At 50.3% G+C, this 20,796-nt stretch overlaps 1 non-coding gene across 1 annotated transcript; it reads left to right on the forward strand.

Annotated features, from left to right (window-relative positions):
- Window positions 1-12,458: 12,458 nt before the first annotated feature.
- On the forward strand, window positions 12,459-12,620 carry LOC138568177 (U1 spliceosomal RNA). Its single transcript, XR_011302541.1, has one exon. It is a non-coding gene; the product is annotated as a U1 spliceosomal RNA (small nuclear RNA).
- Window positions 12,621-20,796: the final 8,176 nt, after the last annotated feature.

The following is a 20,796-nucleotide window of genomic DNA, read 5'->3' on the forward strand; positions in this document are numbered from 1 at the left end:
AGTTTGTATAGTGATGATACCACCCCGCGGGCCCCACCCGAGTTGGTGATGTATGAAATCCCAGGGGAGTCAGGAGGTTCGTTGGGAAACTCAAGCCACATGTCGCGGAATGCAGCGCGGAGCCTGTAATATTGCAGCAGTTCCATCGGTGAACCCGAGTGGCCTGGTTTCCAAGTCTGTGGTGTTATGAATAGCCCATCCGGGTAGAAGTCAGTTAAGGCTAGGTAACCCAGGGACTGCCAGTGTCGTGCCAAGGCCATGTCGTTTGTGGGTTCCAATCCAGGGAACTGCCAAGCGGGGAGCCATTTGTAGTATGGGCGTTCTTCAACGCCTGCAGCAAATATCCGCCTCCAGGACGATATGGTGGTTTGGACTGAATCTATAGGTGAGTCTGGCTCAAAATGTTGATGTAGAATTAAGGTAATTATATTGGTGCCAGAGGCAGCTGGGGTTTCTAGCTTGACATGTGGGCGAGGGGGGGGCCCAAGGTACCAGTAGGTGGCAAACTGCGCCTGCGCTGCAATCCAGTACCGCATCAAGTCAGGGGCTGTAAACCCGCCTTTCTCGTAGGGAAGAGTCATGGCAGCCCATTTTTTACGCACCGCACCAGAATGCCACAGGAACTGAGCGCACAGCTTATGTAAGTCTGCAAAGTACTTCTTGCCGGGCCATATGGGGACATTCGTAAATGTGTACAGCAGTTTGGGGAGCAAAATCATTTTAACCAGTGATAATCTACCCGCCAGTGACAACGGGAGGGATCGCCAGCGTGCTATCTTGGACTCTGCCAATTCTGCCGCGGCCAGGTAATTGTTAGTTAAGAGAGCTTCTTTGGTCAGGGACACCTGAATTCCCAGGTATTTAATCCCGTCAGGGGACGAACGGAGTGGGTAGTCTGTGGCAGGTTGAGTCATGGAGCCGTGAGGGGGAAGAGTTCGGATTTGGTATAATTGATGGTGAAGCCAGAATATGTACCAATACGGGTGATGTCACGCAGAATAGGGTCAAGGTGGACGTCCGGGTCTCTGACGGACAGCAGTACGTCGTCTGCATAAAGTGAGATAATTTCGGGGGTACCCTGTAGCCGTATCCCTTTGCGTGAGTGGCGCTCCCTGACAAAGTCCGCCATAGGCTCAATGGCCAGTGCGAACAGGAACGGGGAGAACGGGCATCCCTGGCGGGTGCCTCTGAGGAGAGGGAACAAGGAGGACGTTTGAGAGTTGACACGGACCCTGGCAACCGGGGAGGTGTACAGCAGCTTGATGTATGGAATCATCCTAGGTCCAATGCTCATGGTCTCCAGGACCAACCACATGTACTTCCAAGACATCATATCAAAGGCCTTCTGGGCATCTAGGGTGACCGCAACTGCACTCACATCTTGATTGATTCGTGCCAGGACATTAAGAAGCCTCCTGATATTATGTGACGTGGATCTCCCGGGCACAAAACCTGACTGGTCATCGTGCACCATGTATGGCATAACAGGTAGTACGCGATTAGCGATCACCTTGGCAAAGATTTTTGTATCCAAGTTCATGAGTGAAAGGGGCCGATATGATCCACAATCATCAGCAGGCTTACCAGGCTTGAGCAGAACCGTAATAACGGCCTCGCATAATGTCGGGGAAGGGATCCCAACCGGAGAGATTCGTTCCACACCCCGAGCAACTCGGGGGCCAGTATAGCCACATGCTCCTGATAGAACTCAGTCCGCCAGGGCCCGGCGCCTTTCCCTTCGGGAGACTAGAGATAGCTTCCACTATCTCTTCCAATGTAATGGGAGTGTCCAAATGGTCTCTCGTAGCGGGGGAGACGATGGTGGTGGGAATCTGTTCCAGGAGCTCCCGCATCTGGGGGTCACAGTGTTCGGGGGGCTGAGAGTATAATTCCGAGTAGAAGCCTGTGAAGATCTCAAGAATATGCTGATCGGACCACTGTATTGTCCCCTGACTGTCCTTAACACACGTAATTTGGGATTGACCCCACTCCCCCTTGCCAGGGCTGCCAGTGTTTTGCCGGACTTGTCACCCTCGCAGTATTTCCGTGCAGCCTGTGGGTGGCTAAAGTACTGGACTTCCCTATTGGCCTGCTCATTGAAGATCCTGAGCTCCTCGCTGATCTGGGAGAGGACCCCAGGGTCAGTGGAGGCCATGTGCGCTCGCTCCAGGTCCCGCAATTTAGTTTCAGTACAGATAAGGGCAGCTCTTATGGTCTTTAGAACTCCCGACTCCCTGGAGATGGACGCCCCCCTGATGAAGGCCTTGAAGGCGTCCCAGCGGACCCCCAGGGTGGTGGACTGTGGCAAATTGTGCTCAAAGTAGGACTGTATATCAGCAAGGATGTCCGCCCTAAATACAATGTCCCGCAGAGCGGCCGATTTGAAGCGCCATGTGTTGATGGTGGGAGCCGGAATTCCCATCTCCAGGGATATCGAGATCGGCGAGTGGTCAGACAGTGTGCGTGCAAATATGCACGTTTCCACAACCCTGCCCAGCAGAGAGCCAGATAATAGGAACAAATCGATCCTGGAAGAACTGTCGTGCACTGACGAGTAGTAGGTGAACTCCCGCGCTTGCGGGTGTAACTCCCTCCATGCATCATAAATGTCGAGTGTCGTGCAGTGGGTCAGGAGTCTAGGTGCCACACCTGGCAGGGGTCTGGGGACTGTGCTAGTCCTATCCATCATGGTATCAAGAATGAAGTTCATATCCCCACCCCAGATGATCTGCACCCCACGTACACTAGTAATATGGACACCACCTTATCAACAAATTCGGGAGAGTCAACATTAGGGCCATAGGTATTCACCAGCAAATAGTCACTGTTGGCAATGGCACAATACAACACAATGTATCTCCCCTCAGGGTCTATGTAACTCTTGTGGAGAACAAACTTAAGTGACTTATGGATCAATGTTAACACTCCTCTGGCCCGAGTAGAGTATGAGGTGAAATATCTGTGAGGCCCCCAGGTTGGCGCTATACTTTTAGCCAGTGGGCCCGTGGAGTGTGTCTCCTGCAGGAGCAGAATTTTGCAGCTGTGCCTGCTGGCATACGCCATAATCTTGAGACCCTTGGTATAATTACTTAGGCCCCGCACATTCCAGGACATTATTGTTACAGGCATTACAATTACCTAAATAAGATACACTTAAATAAAGAGCCCATGGGGTGAATTTCTTGCATAGGTAGTGTTTGCGCCCATGCCCACAGCCGTGTGCTCTAACCTCCGGAGCTCCGACCCGGTTGCACAATCCCCGCGGGTCACTAGACATCACAGTTATAGGCATCACGTAAGTCTAATGTACATCCCACCACTGTTGTTGTACACCAGATGCGCGACAAAGCTTTCTCCAATGCGTATGCCCCAATGTGAAGCGGTCTGCCAATCCGCCACTGCCTTTTACCAGAACATTTCTCCAATCCCCAACAATACACCCCCACCCTCACTGCCCACCCCCAACTTGCAGTGTAGATCCCCCTCCCCTCAATGCTGGTGAAACAGAAGAAGTCGAAGGACATCATCCAACGGGGATGCGCCCCTGCCTTGGCCCAACTGGGGCCAGCCGTCAATAACACCCAACCAAACATTAACTTTGCCATTGCAGTGAGGTGTGCTGTTGCCGTGAGGTCGGCCGCTTAAGCATCATGTAGGACAGCAGTAGCCGTCCGTTGTAGGTTCTGCGGTAATCGGATCTCTTGTCAGGTCCCAAGGTCAGCTGGCCATTAAAAGCAGGATGGGAACTAGAGAGTGCCAGGTGGTCATGTTCAGTTCCGAGCTCTGAAAGCGCACAAAGATCAGTGTCCAAAGTACCAGCTGTCAGCCTGAGGCCAAATGGTTATAGATGGGGACAAGCATGTTGAGCCTTCAGTACATTATTGCTAGTTACACATTTACAGTGACGCAGAAAAAAAGGGATTTTGCTAGATGGGTTGATTAGGTCCCGTTAGGACATGATATGTTACGTCAGTCTCCATCATCTTGTCCACCATCTGGATCATGGAGAGGGATGTGTGCTTCAATAAATTTCACCGCCTCGTCAGGCACAGTAAAAAAATAAGGTTTGCCACTGTATGTGATTTTAAGCCGTGTGGGGAACAGGATGGCGTATGGGACGTTGTGCTCCCTGAGCAGCTTCTTGACCCCGAGGAAGTGGCATTTCACCTGCTGTACAGCTATTGAAAAGTCTGGGAAAATCCTAATGGTGTTGGCCTCAAGCCGCAGCTCGCCCTTCTCACGTGCCAGGCGGAGGATAAGGTCTCTATCGCGGTAGTTTAGAATTCTGGCGATGATGGGCCTTGGAATGTCGCCTGGTTTGGGGCGCGGCGAGAGGGCTCGATGGGCACGTTCCACTGTAAAGCAGGGCGAGAGGGCCGGATTGCCGAGGAGATCTCTGAGCAATGTTTCAATGGCGTCTTCCATGCGCCCTTTCAGGGCGTTTTCGGGAACCCCGATAATCCGCAGGTTATTTCTACGAGAGCGTGATTCTAAGTCGTCACACTTAGCTTTCACACTTTTCATGTCACATGAGAAGGAGGGGACCGTGTTCTGCAAGGCTTGGATGTCATCCTCGTTTGTCGAGATTCTGCTCTCAGCGTCGGTGATTCTGGTGGCAGCCTGGTCGACTCGTGTTTTTAGGGAGGCCACATTGGCGTAAATGTCATCCAATTTCTCGTGGAATGAGGTGAAGTTTTTAGCCATAGTGTCCATGAGTGTAGTTAGATCGGGGGGAGTTGCACAGGGGTTAGGGACCGGATCTGGTTCCTCCTGTAGGGATGAAGTGTGGTCGGATTTCATCCGCAGGACAGTTTTGGTGAATTTGTCCATGGCTCCCCCTTTCGAATTCCCTCTGGGTTTGTTAGGCATTGCCGGTAGCATTTCCAATAAGGCGACACGCACAGTTGGAGCTGGTAGAGCAAGGCGGAAGTGCGGGGCTCAGATCGAAAAAAGAAAAAGGGGTGGCAGATGCTGCACATAAGGCAGTGGTATGTGCCCACTGTGGTAGTCGTGCAGGCAAGGAGGCCACCACAAGGTAGAGAATGTGAAACTGTTCAGGGGCCAGCGGGAGAAGACATAAAGTCCATAGAAGAGTAATTCTCCTAGTGGAGAGACGTAGCGGCTGCAATGTAGGGATTCACTCCTCAATCAGGGGGCTCTGTTTTGATACTGGTTATTGGAGTGCCTCCAGAGGGGTGGGGGGATTTAGGAAGGCCAAACACTCAGCTGATCAAATGGCCCCCCAGTTCCAAGTGCCATGAGCGGGGGGGGGGAACCCGGGTATAGTCAAGAGCTCCAAGCACTCCAAGCAGGGAGGCGTAAGAATGTCCAGCAAGCAGGTCCCAGCGAGGCCCCCCCAGGGGCAAGTGATCTGGGTATGGCGGCCCCTCCAGAGCGCAGCTAGAGGCTCCAGGCCTCACTGGCAGCAAGATAGGTTGATGGAGGCCCTCAAGAGGAGCTACGAGCCCCGCAGCTAGGATCCCCCACGCCCGCTCCTCACCTGGGCGCCAGCATCCGGAACGTGAGTTGCCGCTATCAAGGGGGCAACCAGGCTCCTGCCCAGTCACCCTGCAGCACAGTGGTGGTGGCGCTCCAGCGCCGCCATGAGGGAGAGCAGCGAGAGCGGGCCCCCGACAGAGACTGTCCCCGGGGGGATGTGGAGCGAGCGCTGTGGCGCTGTTGTGAGGGAGAGGGGTGGGGGCACGCTCCAGCGCGGCCCCCCACGTCGATCGTTGGCACAGAGGTGCACCCCAGGAAGGGCGGCCACAGCCGATGGTAGAGACTCTCCCACGGTGGGGCGCAAGGTGGGCGCCACGGAGCAGGTGTGTTGAGAATAAGCGGGTGCGCGTCGGATGTCCCCCAGTGGGGTCCAGTGCAGGCCGTAAGCCGGAGAGCCTTGGATGGTGATTCGGGCCCGCGAGCCCTGCGCCCAGTGATCACCGCCCGCCTCCGAGAGATCCGACAGGGAGGAGGAGGCGGAAGCTGAGCGCGCGCAAGGCCCCGACGGGAGGCCGCCACCTGGCAAAGATGTTCAACTCGTCGGGTTCCCGGACCCGATTCGGGCCGGGATTGCAGTCGTGCCTGCAGCAAGGTCGCACAAGCAGATCTAGGGAGAATTGGACTGTGATGATATGTAATACCGCAGTTGATGGCGCATTGCGGCCGGAGCCCCACGGAGCTCAGGGACTAGGCAGCCATCTTGGGCTGCGCAACAGCGCCACCCCCAGCTGGACTATTTTCAATCATTATGTTTTAATGTTTAAACTGTGATGAATTGTACATGTGTTGTAATGCTTTTTTTCTTATTTTGTTCTGGTTTATGGATTTTTTATCCAAATAAATTTCAAATTACGTATTGCGCCTTAGACCTGAACCTCTGACTACCGGCCATAATGTTGGAGGATTATAATTGGTGAACAAAAACTGCGGGAGAAAAATATAATGTTTAAATTGATAATTAAATATAGATATGGATATTTCATCTGAAAATGGTATTCATAAAAAGTAAAAAGAGACAACAAATTCTGCTGAGAAAATCAGTGTATATTTAATTAGTTGGAATACATCAAATGCACCATAGTATATATAAACACAACAATAGGCACAAAGGAGCACATTTTTGTGTTGTATGCGTCGTAGTTGGTAGCGAACAGAGCACAAAAACAAGTATTGAAGGCCAGAAATAAAATTGCACATGAAACAATGTACTGATCAAAGATTCGTTTTTATTTCTTTTTTTAGCAAACACATTTGTCAATTATGTAATTTTGTAACGTGAAGCACGTGTAGAGAAAAGTAATTTGAAGTAGTGGAAGTACGTTTTTGTGTTGTATGCGTCGTAGTTGGTAGCGAACAGAGCACAAAAACAAGTATTGAAGGCCAGAAATAAAATTGACAGACACGAAGGCAGGAGAAACTATAATGTTGTCAACCAAATTAAGTTTTTTAATATTTATTGAGCACAGGGGCATCTTGTGATTTGTATGGAGACACATTACATTGCGTACAGCGGACGTTTGCTACGTTGTGCACGGGTGTCGGGACAAGGGGCATAGTGGTCTGACATACTGATCTCACATAGAGTAGCACGTGTTATGGTTTATTGCCACCGGGGCATTTAAACTTTGGGTGATCTACCGACTACTTAGATTATCACAAGATGGAGGTTTCGGACCCATGCGGTCTGCATGTGTAAATGTCTGTAAATGTAAGGTAAGATGCATTGAAAGAAAAAATTGAATTGACCAATATATGTGCAAAACTTCATGTTTTGTTGATTAGGTCAATTAAAACTCCTGAGTTTAAGCCTTGTCAAAATTTCCCAAAAGCGACCTGCGGGCCTCTCGAATCTTTTTGCCATGATTTGTCTCATACCACAATTGAACAATGGGTTTAATCCCAGCGGAATCCCAGGGCCAACTCTTGATTGGTTTCCGGATCTCTCACATTGAATATGGTCCAATTAATTTATTCAGCCAATCAAAGTTCTAGAATCTCACAAAGTATATTTGCTCAGCCAGTCAGAATCCTAGAATCTCCTAAAAGAAAAGGCTCTGTAAAAGCCCAGCTTACTTTCTTTTTCATTGTGGGGTTTGCTAAACTGTGAGGAAAAATGTTTCAAAGGCAGAATCATACTTGGAGGGTATTCAGTGGTTTTGGAGAGTTTGGCTATGTTGGGAAGCTCTAGGAGCGGTTTCAACAGTTAGGTGGTTTGTTGTATAGTTTTTGTTCCTACAGGCGCTTTTGATGTCAATTTGTATGCCCCTCAGAGTTAGTGTTTGTTCAGTATTTTGTTAGATCCCCCATATAAAAAGGAAACAAACACTCTTGTCCTTTTTCCTTTTTTCCCCAGACAGAATTTTAAATAGGCCTAAAAAGTTTGTGTCCACAATGACATGCCCCAAAAAACACAAACTCCCCAAAATGTTGTTTACCTCATCCCAATTTACCCCTGTGGGTTTGTTGATGTCATCTCATCTCCCCACTGGCTTTTGTACTGTTGCATAGTCTTGAGTTGACTTTTTGCTTGGGTTCCATCCTTGTTCCTTTTCTATGGTTCTCACGCAGGGATGTCATTTAGGGGTCAGCAGAGGTCGCAACTGCGACCTCTGAGGTCTCCCTTGCAATCTCTGTGGTCTCTCTTGCGACCTCTATTATTTTTTTGTAATGCAAGCTCCTAGGCTGTGGCCAGCACCATGTAAGAACAGGAGTGCCACAAGTCTAACACTTTCAGCACAGACCCTAAATAAGAAAGAATAGGAATACCAAATAATGTGTCTTTCTGGAATTCTATACAATAATTGCTAGGCTCATTAAAGGTTTATTTCAGGCACACTTCAGGGGGTGAGTCACTGATTTAGTCTGTTCTTAAACGCCTCAACTCAGCCTTTCATCCTTGTGAGGTCGATAAATGAGTACCACCACAGGTTGGGTGATATTTGGTGTATATTTTTTCTATATAAAGCGCTTAAGCGTAAGTGCTATATAATGACACATCATTATCATTTGGTCATGGACGTCTGCTTGCATTCACAGTAATTTGGTAATATGGGCCTATACACACTGATCTTAACGATACATATGGCGATCCATTCTTGTATTAAATGTACATCACATTATAGTGATATCGCAACCATATTCTTCGTAGTGTACAATGCTATGTGATGCCACTTCCTGTTTTGTCATCGGGTCTAAGGTCGTGTTCCATCGCTTCCCGCGATATCACTTTGGGGTAGGGTCAAATGACATCACTTCCTGTGATGTCATCAGGGGGGTCAAGGGTCGTGTGATGTCACTCCCGCTACCCCTGGCATTTTGGTGAAATGACATCTCTGTTCTCACGTCTCTTTTCTTATTTCTTGGGGTGTTTTTGGTTCTCTGATTCTTTTACTTGAGAAGGGGAATGGTGTGCATGCACCCCTGGGAGTGGATAAAGGTGGAAGGAAACAATGGAATGGGGACATGGAGGAGCTGCCTTTCTCCTCACAGGAGAAGGAGGATCCCCCCAGAACTGATAAGGAGTCGGGAAGTGTGTGCTGTTCGTTGGCACTGAGTCACAGGCCCAAGCCATGTAGCTTTGCCAGCCCTCCAGGTCAGTGGGGATGCTGCAGAGGCAGAGTTGGAGAGAAGGCAGGAGATGTAAGAGAAGCAGATCCTCTGGTGGATGCTCCCACAGAGGGAGGAGAGGCAGGGCATCTTCTGGACACCTTCATAGAGACAAGGCCTTTAGTTGAGCATGAGGGCATACAGATGGAGCGGGAGGACAAAGGCATGTTTCTCGTGTGGAAGGAGGGGGTGGTTGCAGCAAGCGCCCTGGAGGAGGTGTATAGTGGGATGGGTCCTGGATAGGTGGGGCCACAGCTGAGGAGGAAGTGGTCTCTAACCAGCAGGGAAAGGGTGCTGAAGAAAGGGAAGTATGTTTGGGGTACACTGGGGAGGAAGACCAGTCAGTGGCGGTGCTGCAAGAGGTGGTGGACATCCCTGAGGGAGAGAAGGTAGAGGAGAGCTGTGAGGATCAGTAGCCTCCACATGCACCTGTCATTGCAGAGGGGACAACACAGGCACAGGAGTCTCAGAAAGCAGAGACATCTACTACCTCCTCAGAGCCCACTGGTCCTTGGTGTGGGTGTATGTTGGCCTGCCATCAGGGAAGACCACCAAGGAGGACGAAGGGTAGGGTGGCAGGCTTTGGGAAGAAAGTGAAGTGGGGGCAGATGCCAAAGGCCGTACCCTGGGGATGAAATGCATGCAAAGCCATAATCACTGGTGGCATGAAGAAACTAGCTGAGCAAATGAGCCACCTGGCTGCCCAGACCCTACTAGTGACCTGGTCAACAGCACCGCCACTTCCATTAGTGGTGGGCATGTGTGTGCCAGTATATCCCCAGGATAGGGTTCAGCACAGTGTTATCGGGTATGCAAGGCACAATTGGTCCCAGTGGCTCCGGCAACTGCAGCCAGTAACAGACCCCCTGTTGTCTGAACTGCCACAACAAGTGGTTGGGCATGGCATGCTAATTACAGATCTCGCATTTGGGCCGAATCCCTGGGGCGAATAATGAGGCATGCATGTACCCATTGCCTGCATTGCCTCATGCCTGTATGCCAGGGGGGTCTGTACTCCATGGCAGTTTCAGCTAACTTGGAGAGGCATATGCAGCTGTACCATCCATACCTACTGTAGGTTGTTGTGCAAAGGGTAGAAATGTGGTAGTCAGGGGGGGGGAGGGGGGACGTTCAGGAGCAGCTGTGCTCTCTGAGAGAGTCTGAGAACTTGAGGGGGTGACTCCACACTGGGAGAGAGCTGAAGAACTTTATGGAGTGTTTGTGCCCTGTGAGAGAGCTCAAGAACCTTTGGCAAGAAGTGCTTGAAATCGTGGCAACAGTAGGATTCGAAAACATTACTGTCAAAATAGACAATAGCATATCTCACTAAGTCAGTACATACGGGCCGCTTGATGTTCTTTCTGTTGCCTGCGTTCTTTTTCTAAACGATGTTCCGGGCACTCCAGCGAGGCAAATCGGACACCTTTCCCCAGTGTTTCCTGCCTGTGATGTTTTCTCAGGGTCTTCGTCCCGTGTCACATGTGAATAAGAGCAGCCACCTTTACCTTGAAGCCTGGGTACATCAGGGAAGCCGGCATGTACCCAATGTTACCTGTGTAATCCAACTACCCATTGATCACCATGCAAATTTGAAAAAAGATCCCTCACCAGCTGTGACACATCTGCCTCACTTGCCATGGTATGGGCGCTAGTTATGTTGGACAGGTTCAGTTCAAGTGGTTACTCTAGAGCAAGGTTGTCCAACGTACGGCCCGCGGGCCACAATGCGGCCCGTCAAGCCATTTTATGTGGCCCGCCAGGCCGTATGTTGGACAATGCTTGAGTAAAAAAAAAAAAAAAAAATTTTTTTTTTTTTTACATTTTTTTTTTTAATGTGCCTGTGCGCAAAACTCCTCTGTGCTCTATTCGGGACACATAAAAGAACAAGACGAATGAGAATTCTAGACTGCTATCAGCATCATCAGTCACAATATTTTTGGGGGGAGACTTGGAAACATTGGCACAAAAGGAGCCGCTCTGTGCTGGATCACCATCCTTTCACCAGTAAACCCGATTCAATCATCATGGCCCCCTTACAAATCCTAGCCATGCTGTGATTGACCTGTGGACACATAAATAATCGTATCAATAAACTTTCTCTGCCTTTTTTATGGCGAATGCCAATTTCTCCACATTCATTTGGGTCAATTTTATTGCTTTTTTTACCACAAAAACCGGTGGCAGAACCCCTGCACCCTCACTTTCTATATACCTTACCCAAAATTACCATCTATATTTTTTTGGTAAAAAAGCGTAAAAAAATGCGGCAAAAAAATGTTTTGTCGAAATTGCCATTCAGCAAAAGTGGGCAATAGCAAATAATCTACACACTCAAGAACAACCTTTCAAAAAATGCTCTCCAGAAATGTATAGAAAGGAAACAAAATCCAAATCCAAATCAATGGGAACCAAAGTTTTTGTTTGTTAGTGGATTGAGTTTGTTCACAAAATGGATCGGAGTACACTTCAAATAGTTGCTGCAGCTCTGGAGAAAATACGAGTGGTATGATAGGTTATTTATAACGCGCTTAATACCCACGCAGCAGTGATCCCAATCATAAAAGTGAAACAGGCAAGCCCAACAGTTATAACTTATTTTCACTCTTTTGGTAGCGCAGTCTGAGGGCAGCCTATACCCTTCAGGAGAGGTGTGAGCTGATACAGTTGCAACACAAAAAACAATAGTACTATGTTCCCAAAATACCTTAGTTCTTGTCTTTCGGATCGCAGCAGAGCAGGCTTTTCAACATCAGACCAGAAGCATGGTCTGGGGTCAAGTCGGAGAGCAGCAGCGATGGGCCCCAATGATGCAGTTCTGTTTGGCAGTGGTGCTGATTTGTGGGTAGAAAACGCTGGGAACAGTAGGCCATGCCAAGTGGATGGCACTGGAAGACTCAGTGACCTCTGGGCCCTGACAAGGGAATACTTGCCTTTGGCGCTGTGCAGGCTCGGCTGACACAACACGGCATATGGTTACAGCAAAGATGTCCAGGATGGTTATGATGGTGTGAATGGGGCCAGCGCTGAGCAGCTACGCTCAGGAGGGCCATGGGCCCGTGTGGGGCTGACAGGCCAGTGGACAGACTGCAACAGGCCTGCTCAAGCCATCCTGCTATTTATACAAATCTCGGGCCGAGCAGCACCTGATGGGAGAAAGGAACTGCGCTACAATCTGCTCTTCTGCTGGGCTCTGCCTGCTGGAGCTTCCCCCTACACGCGGGACAGGCAGCTCTGCAGACGCTCAGAGCTTCCGGGGATTGGGGGGTTGGGGCTGGGTCAGGGCCTGCCTTCTCACCCTCGCTTAGCAGGGCTTCCCAGAACTGACCCAACCCCTGCCCTCTTGCATGCAACTCATACTTAGCTGGCAGGGGAGAATGTGATCTCAAGGGCAGATCTCCCAGGGTGAGGCTTACCCATTGCACATCGGATTTGCTGACCCCTGCTATGTTCCCAAATGCGGGATACACGACTGCATTATTTCTGGTAGTGGGGGACTGTGTTCGCGCTCTCCCCCCCCGATTTATTGGTGAAAGAAAAGGTAAAGTGTGCACTAGGCTTGCTAGGTTGCATACTTTTAGATTGTGCTCACATTGCGTTTCTTCAATTAGGTTCACCTTTGGGTGATCGTTTTTCCACATTTTATCTGTTGAATTGAATTATGCTTCTTTCATCACCACAGAAGTAATGTGTATTACAGAGAGAAGCTGCCATATGTATTGGGCACACTGCACATGCTCAGGCAGCATCAATCATGCTTTGTACAGGACAATGCTGGCCTAAATTGGGAACAGCCAGCATAGACATGTTGCTACAGAGGCATATTTTGGGTACAACCAGCATGAAATTGTGTTACATCAGTGACAGTGCTGTCTTACACTGTGGACACATTGATCATTAAAATGTGTTGTGTTGTAAAATGTTCTTTTCTGCTGTTGGTGACATGGAATGTTCATGTTCCCCTTTAGAACTGATTGTACACTTATGGGTTTTTGGTCACCTTTTCTGCTGTAAAATGCACCATTTCAACCCCATATTTGAAAAAAAAAAAATTCTTGGGGGGGATCCCCCCCAAACCCTCCCTAGAACATTGTAGCTCCCTCACTACGCTCGGTCGCCCCCACTATTTCAGAAAAATATTAACACATAGACACTGAAAGAAATCACAAGCAACTAACCTTTGATCACTGCCCATGACACCAAAAGCTTTCCTTGGGACTGCATGGCTATCACTGCCTGTGATGCTATTGTGTCAAAGGTCACACAATATCGCTTTTTAATATACTGCTTTGGGTGAGGTTGTTGACTTTTGGCTCGCCGGCCCACTGGGTGACAAAAAGTTAATGCTTCGGCCCCACATTCAAAAAGGTTGGACAAGCCTGCTCTAGAGGGAGACCCTCAATAAGGGATGCTTTGTGAGGGCTAACCCACGTGTTGGTCTCCTCGAAAGATCATAGAATAGAGCAGACACTAGACAGCAGATGCCACTATGACATAAATGCCCCCATCTGGAGTTCTGCTGTGAGTGGTGCAGCAATCAATGATGGCATTACACTGTCCACATAGCCTATCCAACTTCTGCAAAGAAAGGTTCCACCAGCTGACCACTGAGGACATCAGGTTGTGCAGTGGCAACGTGTGGCTCTCCTGCAGTTGGACGGTGTATTTTTTGCATGGTAAGCTCTGCTGAAATTGGGGCTGGTCTTCTAGGTCCCAGCAACTATTTGGATTGTCTTGGCCATTCTTAAAGAAGCAAAGACTTTGATCCTTTGTCTGCCGCAAGAAATCCCAAATGTAAATTCGTTTTTTTTTTTAGCTCTGTGCCTCTTACCTCTTCACCTTCTCCCAATGTTTGAACCCTTGTGACTTCTGTCGGGTGAACCTTGCGTGCACAATATTACCTGATGCTGAACTGCATACCCCTGCTGCCCTCTGCATTACTCCTGGGCCCCTTTTGCCAAGTACAGGAAGGAAAGGCTGACCTGTGTCTGTTATAACCACATACTCAATGCTCTCACATTTATGCACAAGGAGAGTGGATGTTTTGCCCCACAGATTGCTATGGTACCCTCCCACTGCAGCCATAACCTCATCACACCATTCCAGTATCACCTTCTGAAAGAAGAGAGGGGCTGGGTACTTTCCAGTGGCGATTTGGTTCATCACTCACCTTGTAGAAACTCTCCTAATTCCGCACACAAACATGAGGCACCTGTGAGTCTTGCACAAGCTCCCCGCTGGTATTGCCAGCTCCTCCTCTACCTCCTACTGCTCTTTCTGGTCCTCCTCCCAGGTGTCACACAATGACAGGTGTCTCATTCACTCACTTCAAGAGATGGACACTGACTGGAATATCACCTAACTCTCTAAATCTCTGTTACCACTTCCCACAAAAATTACACAAATGAGAGTCTCACACAAGCTATCCCCAGGGATTCCCTTCTTCCTCCTAATCCTAATTCAATTTGCAACACAGTGGCAGGTGCCTCGTCCACTCTCTTCAATAGACAGACACTGACATGTGTGTCACTCGACTCCCTGAATGTCTTCTACTTTCTCCGACAAAAATCGCACAAGTGTGAGTCTTGAGCAACTAGGCCTTGGGGCTTCCATACACCTCCTACTTCTCTTCCCATGTGTTTCTTCATGGCACGTGTCTCATCCACTTGGTGATGGATTGCCAGCTGTAAGGGTGTGAAAAGCCTACTTCTTTTTTTCACATAAAATTATTCAGTTAATGCTGTTTATGAAAGGGAGGTCTGCTAATCCGACCACTCTTTCATAAATGCTCCATGCCAAAATGACAATGGGCCTCATTCCGAGTATGGCGGTAAGAAATACATATTACCGCCATGGCGTAAACACCATGTACGATGTGGTTGGAAGGCGCTATTTCCACCATATTCCGACTTCGCGTGCACGAGTATTCCGCCATGGCGGTAAACTCCCTTGCGGCATAGCGCAAAAGGTCCCGTCAAACCCCTTACCGCCATAAACCTAGACGTATTTAACACCATCGCCTTCGATGGAATCCGTAAATAGCGGAGACCGTAATTTACGCTAACCGTAAATTACGGCCACCGTTAAAAACCGGAAACGGAAATAACGTCATCGCACAGGAACGGGAAGCATCACGGCGGCCATATTTAAAATCACAATCCATTGCAATCCTCTCCATACAGGACATACAGGACTCCATACAGGACTCTGATCGACCAAATATACTTCAGAGACCAGCATCATGCCTAAAGTTCTGAAAAAGGGCGCTGCGCGCATCCGAAAAGAAAAATTCACCCAGGATGAGTTACAGGTCCTGGTCGACACTCTGCATGAACATGCAGATGTCGTATTCTGCAGCGACATGCGTAGGCCCACCATCCTCAGAAAGAAGGAGATATGGGAGTTGGTCGCACAGAGGGTGAGCGCCGTTGGGAACACCCCCCGCAGCACAACGCATTGCCGCAAACGCTGGGATGACCTCCGTCTCAGGGTGCGGGCCATCCTCTCAGCAAACCGTCAGCAGGCCCTGGAGACAGGAGGAGGCCCAGGCTCACCCATTAAAATGATGCCCTGGGAGGAAACATGTGCGGAGATGATGGGCACAGAAGCCATCAAAGGTGTTGGCGAAATGGATTGCGGTGATCCCTCATCCGCTGATGCAGGTGAGTGTCATGAGTCTAAACAGTACATGCATCCCTAATGTAATTCACCGCAAAGGGCAGGCCAAAGAGTCACATCATGTTTGCTTCGTAGACCCCCCACCCTGCAATCATGTCGTAACAAGTGGGACCCAGGATGATGTCAGGTGCAAGGCTGACACCCATATTGGCCATGCCACACAGAAAGCTGGTCAATGTCACTCACCACAGTACTCCGCCAACATGGTTGACCCCGCCAACAGTATGCTTTTACCATCCAAGCCAAGTTCACTCACCGACCAAATGTCACCAAGACGCTGCTCTCCCAATGTGTTACCATAGGCTTGAAGTCATGATGACCCCCAGATCATTGCTCATGCTGTCTCTCTCTTGCCCCCCACAGGTAGCGGTCATGAAAGTGAGGAGCAGGAAGGCTGCCGGCCAAGTACCTCCCGGGGCAGGGGCAGGGTACAGCGCATACCTGCTGGCAGACATAAGGCCCATACTACACCACCTGCTCCAGCAACCGCCATGGAGGGTACACAACCCCCACCCGCGCACCTGGACATGCCTGCAGTTCCGCCGGTAACATGCCCCACGCTGCACCCTGAGGAATCCAGCATGTCAGGGGAGAATGCTGCCATGTGCCTTCCTAGTGTGCCAGACAGCCCCACATCCAATTCCGTGGTCAACGTGGAGGAGACCAATGACTACAGCCCTGAGTCACCATCGTACAGCCAGGTTGCACACAGCGACTCCGGGTCGAGTGATGGGCCAGGTCTCACAGGCGAAGGGGTAACACCTGTCTCACATCAGCCCACTTCCCCTGCCGAAACACCTGAGAGGCCTGCAGGCCCAATACCAAGCCTGCCAACCACATCCCCCACATCGGCCGCAGAAGCTGTGCACTCCCAGAACCTCACGGCCATGATAGAGGAGTTTCTCCGGGACAACCGGGAATCAGGGTTGGTGCATCACAATGACCTGCAGGCTCTGGGCGAGGTCATCACTACATGCACAAACCGGCTCTGTGAGGTGCTCAGCAGGATTGCTGATGCCCTGGAGGCAGCAACCCCCAGACCTCAGCCCCAGCAGGAGGAACCACCCTCCCAGTGTTCCTCCACGCAGACCAGCCCGGTCCGCAGGTCACAACGCTCAATGCGAAAATGATACCCCAGGCTCGGGGAGTGCCCATTGACTATGAAGCCACACACATGTGGCCTATGTAGTATTGATGGGACCATTGTGGGGCTGTTGTGGGGGGAGCGTGAGGGGGGTGAGGGTGTGCGTGGGAGTTGGGGGGGAGGGGGGTGAGGGTGTGCGTGGGAGTTGGGGGGAGGGGGTGAGGGTGTGCACGGGAGTTGGGGGGAGGGGGGTGAGGGTGGATGATTATTTGTACACGTTTTCACATGATTATACAATACACAGTTTGGTCTATCCTGGAAAACAGAGTGGACATTGATCATTGTGCATGTGTCTTTTAATGTCTCACAGTGCATGTAGTACATGTATCCCCACACCCAGTGCCCAATCTCCTGTCATCCTCACCCCCTCAGCTGACTTGTGACTCAGAAATATTGGTCAATCAATGCTTGTCGCACGTGACGTCCCTCCTGTGCATCGGCCCCGTGATGCTGTCCTGCCATTCCTTCCTCCTCCTCCTCCTCATCTGGTGGTAGCAGACCCACGTCAGGGGGCAGTGGCACGTTCCGATGGATGCACATGTTGTGCAGCATTGCACATGCCATGGTGATCTTGGCCACCTTCTCGTGGCTGTAGATGAGGGCCCCACCTGACCGGCTGAGGCAACGAAATCGTGCCTTCAAAAGGCCGAAGGTCTGCTCTATCACCACCCGTGTACGGGTATGAGATCTATTGTAGTCCTCCTCGTGCCTCTTTTGTGGGTTGCGGACCGGGGTCATGAGCCACGGCTTCAATGGGTAGCCAGCATCACCTGCATGAGAGTGGAATGAAGGTAAGTGTTCGTGCAATCATGGTGGAGAACTGTGCTAATCTAACATTGCAGCAGGTGTTCACTGGCCATGCACACGTCCCAGGATACAGTCACCCCATTACATCGTACAATGGCGTTGACTGTCCCACCCGTATGCATCTCTCTACCCCCCCCCCTTTACCACCCGGGTGGAGTATGCTGACAACCTACTCACAGCCCCAATGGACTGCCATGGCCCATTCCGGTTACTCACCAAGCAGCCAGGTACGTCGTTCAGCATGTCGCTCCATGTAGCGTGGTAGTGTAGAGTTCCGCAGGACCAAGGAGTCATGAGTTGATCCGGGGTATCGGGCATTGCATTGTGTGATGGCTTTACTGGCATTACACATCATCTGGACGTTGATGGAGTGATATTGCTTGCGGTTGCGATACGGCACCTCCATGGCATGGGGAACCACCAATTCTATGTGGGTGCAGTCGATGGCACCTATGCAATTTGGCATGCCTGCAAGTGCATGGAAGGCAGCTTTGGTATCATATGTCTCCTGGGGAGTCCGGGGGAGGCATATGTAGTCCCTTCTGTGCTTGAGGAGAGCATCGAGCACTTGGTTGAGTATCCGGGAAAATATGGGCTGTGAAATGCCATGCATGTGCCCCACTGTATGCTGGTAGGTCCCTGTGGCAAGGAAGTGGAGCACAGACACTACCTTTAGTAGAGGGGGGATGGCAGTGCTGATTTCTATTAGGCTCACTATGTCGTTATGTATCAGGGCCACTATGGTGGTTATGGTGTCCCGGTCAAGCCGGTACAGGGTGTGTATCTGCTCTGGTGTGAGGTTGAAGGGGGTGGGTCTGATGCGTGGAATTGGGGGCTGACGGCGTGGTAATGGTGGCTGCACCGGTAGGGCATGCTGGGCCTGTCTCTGCCTCCTTCTCCTCCTGTGTATCCTCTGTGGTGGGGGCTGTGGTTGCTGTGGTTGCTGTTGTTGATGTTGTCGTAGTTGCTGCCTTGCAAGCAGGGCCTCCAGCTCCATGAATGCTGCGAGAATTGGTATCATCTTGGTGTGGGAGGGGGTGTGGTGTGTGGGTGTGCTCCTTTTGTGCTGTGCCTGACTCTATGGACTCCACCTGTGCTGATTGGGTGCACCTGTTCCTCTTTCTGGCACTGTTCAGGGTTGTTAACACCTTCTCTACGATGCCGGTAATGGCGTTAAGTTACTTTGCGCCCTTGTGGAGCCTGTTTTTACCATGTCCGCTTTACCTGGGATCAGCACTGGTTAACGCCTTAGCGTTATTTCCGACGTGGTGTCTCGGGCGCGCGACACTGGTCTGCTATTTACGCCGTCGTACTTTATGGCGGCGGTAATTACGGTGTGATGGGTCGGAATAGTCCACGGCGGAAAAGGATGTCGGTATTACTTTACCGCCATCGTTTTTCCATTACCGCCGGACTCGGAATGAGGCCCAATGCTATATAGTGTACACATGCCTGCAGCCCCACATCTGCAGTGGCACAGAGCAGGTTCAAAGGGCACATGTGTATTCCAATCTGCTGCTGGAACACAAGGTCCGGGGAAGAATAGTGGCTTCCGATACCTTCCTGTTAATGGGGCCGGTGGCCATAATATAGTCTAACCTAGATGAGCTGCAGTGGACCGCAGAAAAGAAGGTATACTCCATTGTGAATGGGTGCGCTCCGCGTCATATATCATGTAGGTCGTGATAACTGGCAATGGAAGCCCACCCTTTGACTGCCTGGGGAAGAGTCTGTTGGGAAGTCATGGTTCTGTCTAGTTCCAGAGTGAGGGTCATATTAAAATCACCCGCCCATAAGATTTCATAACCCGGAAATGTATGAATATACTTAGCACACTGATGGAAAAACTCTGGGTTGTCGGTGTTGGGTGCATAAACAATTATGAGTAAGAATTTTGTACCGTGTACCTCCCTCCCAAGGTTTATGTACCGCCCCTCGTCATCCTTAATCTGCTCGTGCAGTTTGAACTGCAGAGATCCATGTATATAAATGGCCACTCCTCTGGAATGGGAGTGTAAAATGAATCATATCTATGGATGCCCCATCTGGCTAGTTTGGGGAGGGGAGCACCCCGGGCCAGGTGTGTCTCTTGCAAATATAGTATATTTACTCTGTGGTTTCTGCTGTAGTTAGCAATTAGGCGGGACTTCTTGTGGTTGGTAAGTCCCCTTTCATTCCATGACAATATTGTGCCCATCCGACTTCTCTCTCACGGTGGGTGTGCCGATGTTACATGCCGTGTTTCATTGGTTCCTACCAGTTTTAGGCTTACGAGTATGTAGTATGTAGATAAGCATTAGCGATGTAGTGCCATTTTTAGCCACGTGTATTCAAGGTGTATGCCATGCGTGAGCCTCTAACCCCCCTCTATACAGCCCAACAATTGTTGACTTTGAGGTAAACCACCCATGTCGTATCCCTGATCCCTCCCGCATCTTCCCACGCCAGAAACAAAAACCTACCAGCTCCCATTCCCTCTCCCTACCCCTAACTTCCTGCATTAACATTGCATAACAAGACCGCAGTGACTGCGGATAATGGAGCGCTAAGGGTGGCTAGTATGCTCCAATTGGCTACGGCCACTATGTATCGCTCCTCGGCCCCCTCCAACTCCTCCAGAACCTACGTTGCTCCTGGGTCGGGGCCATGCATCATAATTTGTTTCCATGACGGGCCATTTTAGGGCTGATGGGACGAGGGTCGAGGAGAACCCCCAGGGTCGTCGAGGTACCTTGCGAAGTGTTCTGCAGATTCTGGAGAAGTGAAAAAGGTTGTCATGCATTGGGTCGCACTCTAAGTTTAGCAGGGTATAACATTGCGTATTGTACTCCTTTCTTGTGCAGGGTGTTTTTGACAGCTTGAAAGGTTTTGCGCTGCTCCTGGACCATTGGGCTGAAGTCCCGGAATAGTCAAATTGCAGAGGATCCTCAACATAGTTCCCCACTATCTCTAGCAGATCGAAGCAAGATGTCCCTGTCTCTGTAGCTGAAAACCTTAGCTATGATCGGGCCTTCTGGTGCGCCGGGGGGGGGGCTTGGCAGCTAGAGATTGGTGAGACCGCTCCA

Source organism: Ambystoma mexicanum, chromosome 2p (genome assembly GCF_040938575.1).
Source record: "Ambystoma mexicanum isolate Mex_15411 chromosome 2p, UKY_AmexF1_1, whole genome shotgun sequence".
Taxonomy (NCBI): Eukaryota; Metazoa; Chordata; class Amphibia; order Caudata; family Ambystomatidae; genus Ambystoma; species Ambystoma mexicanum.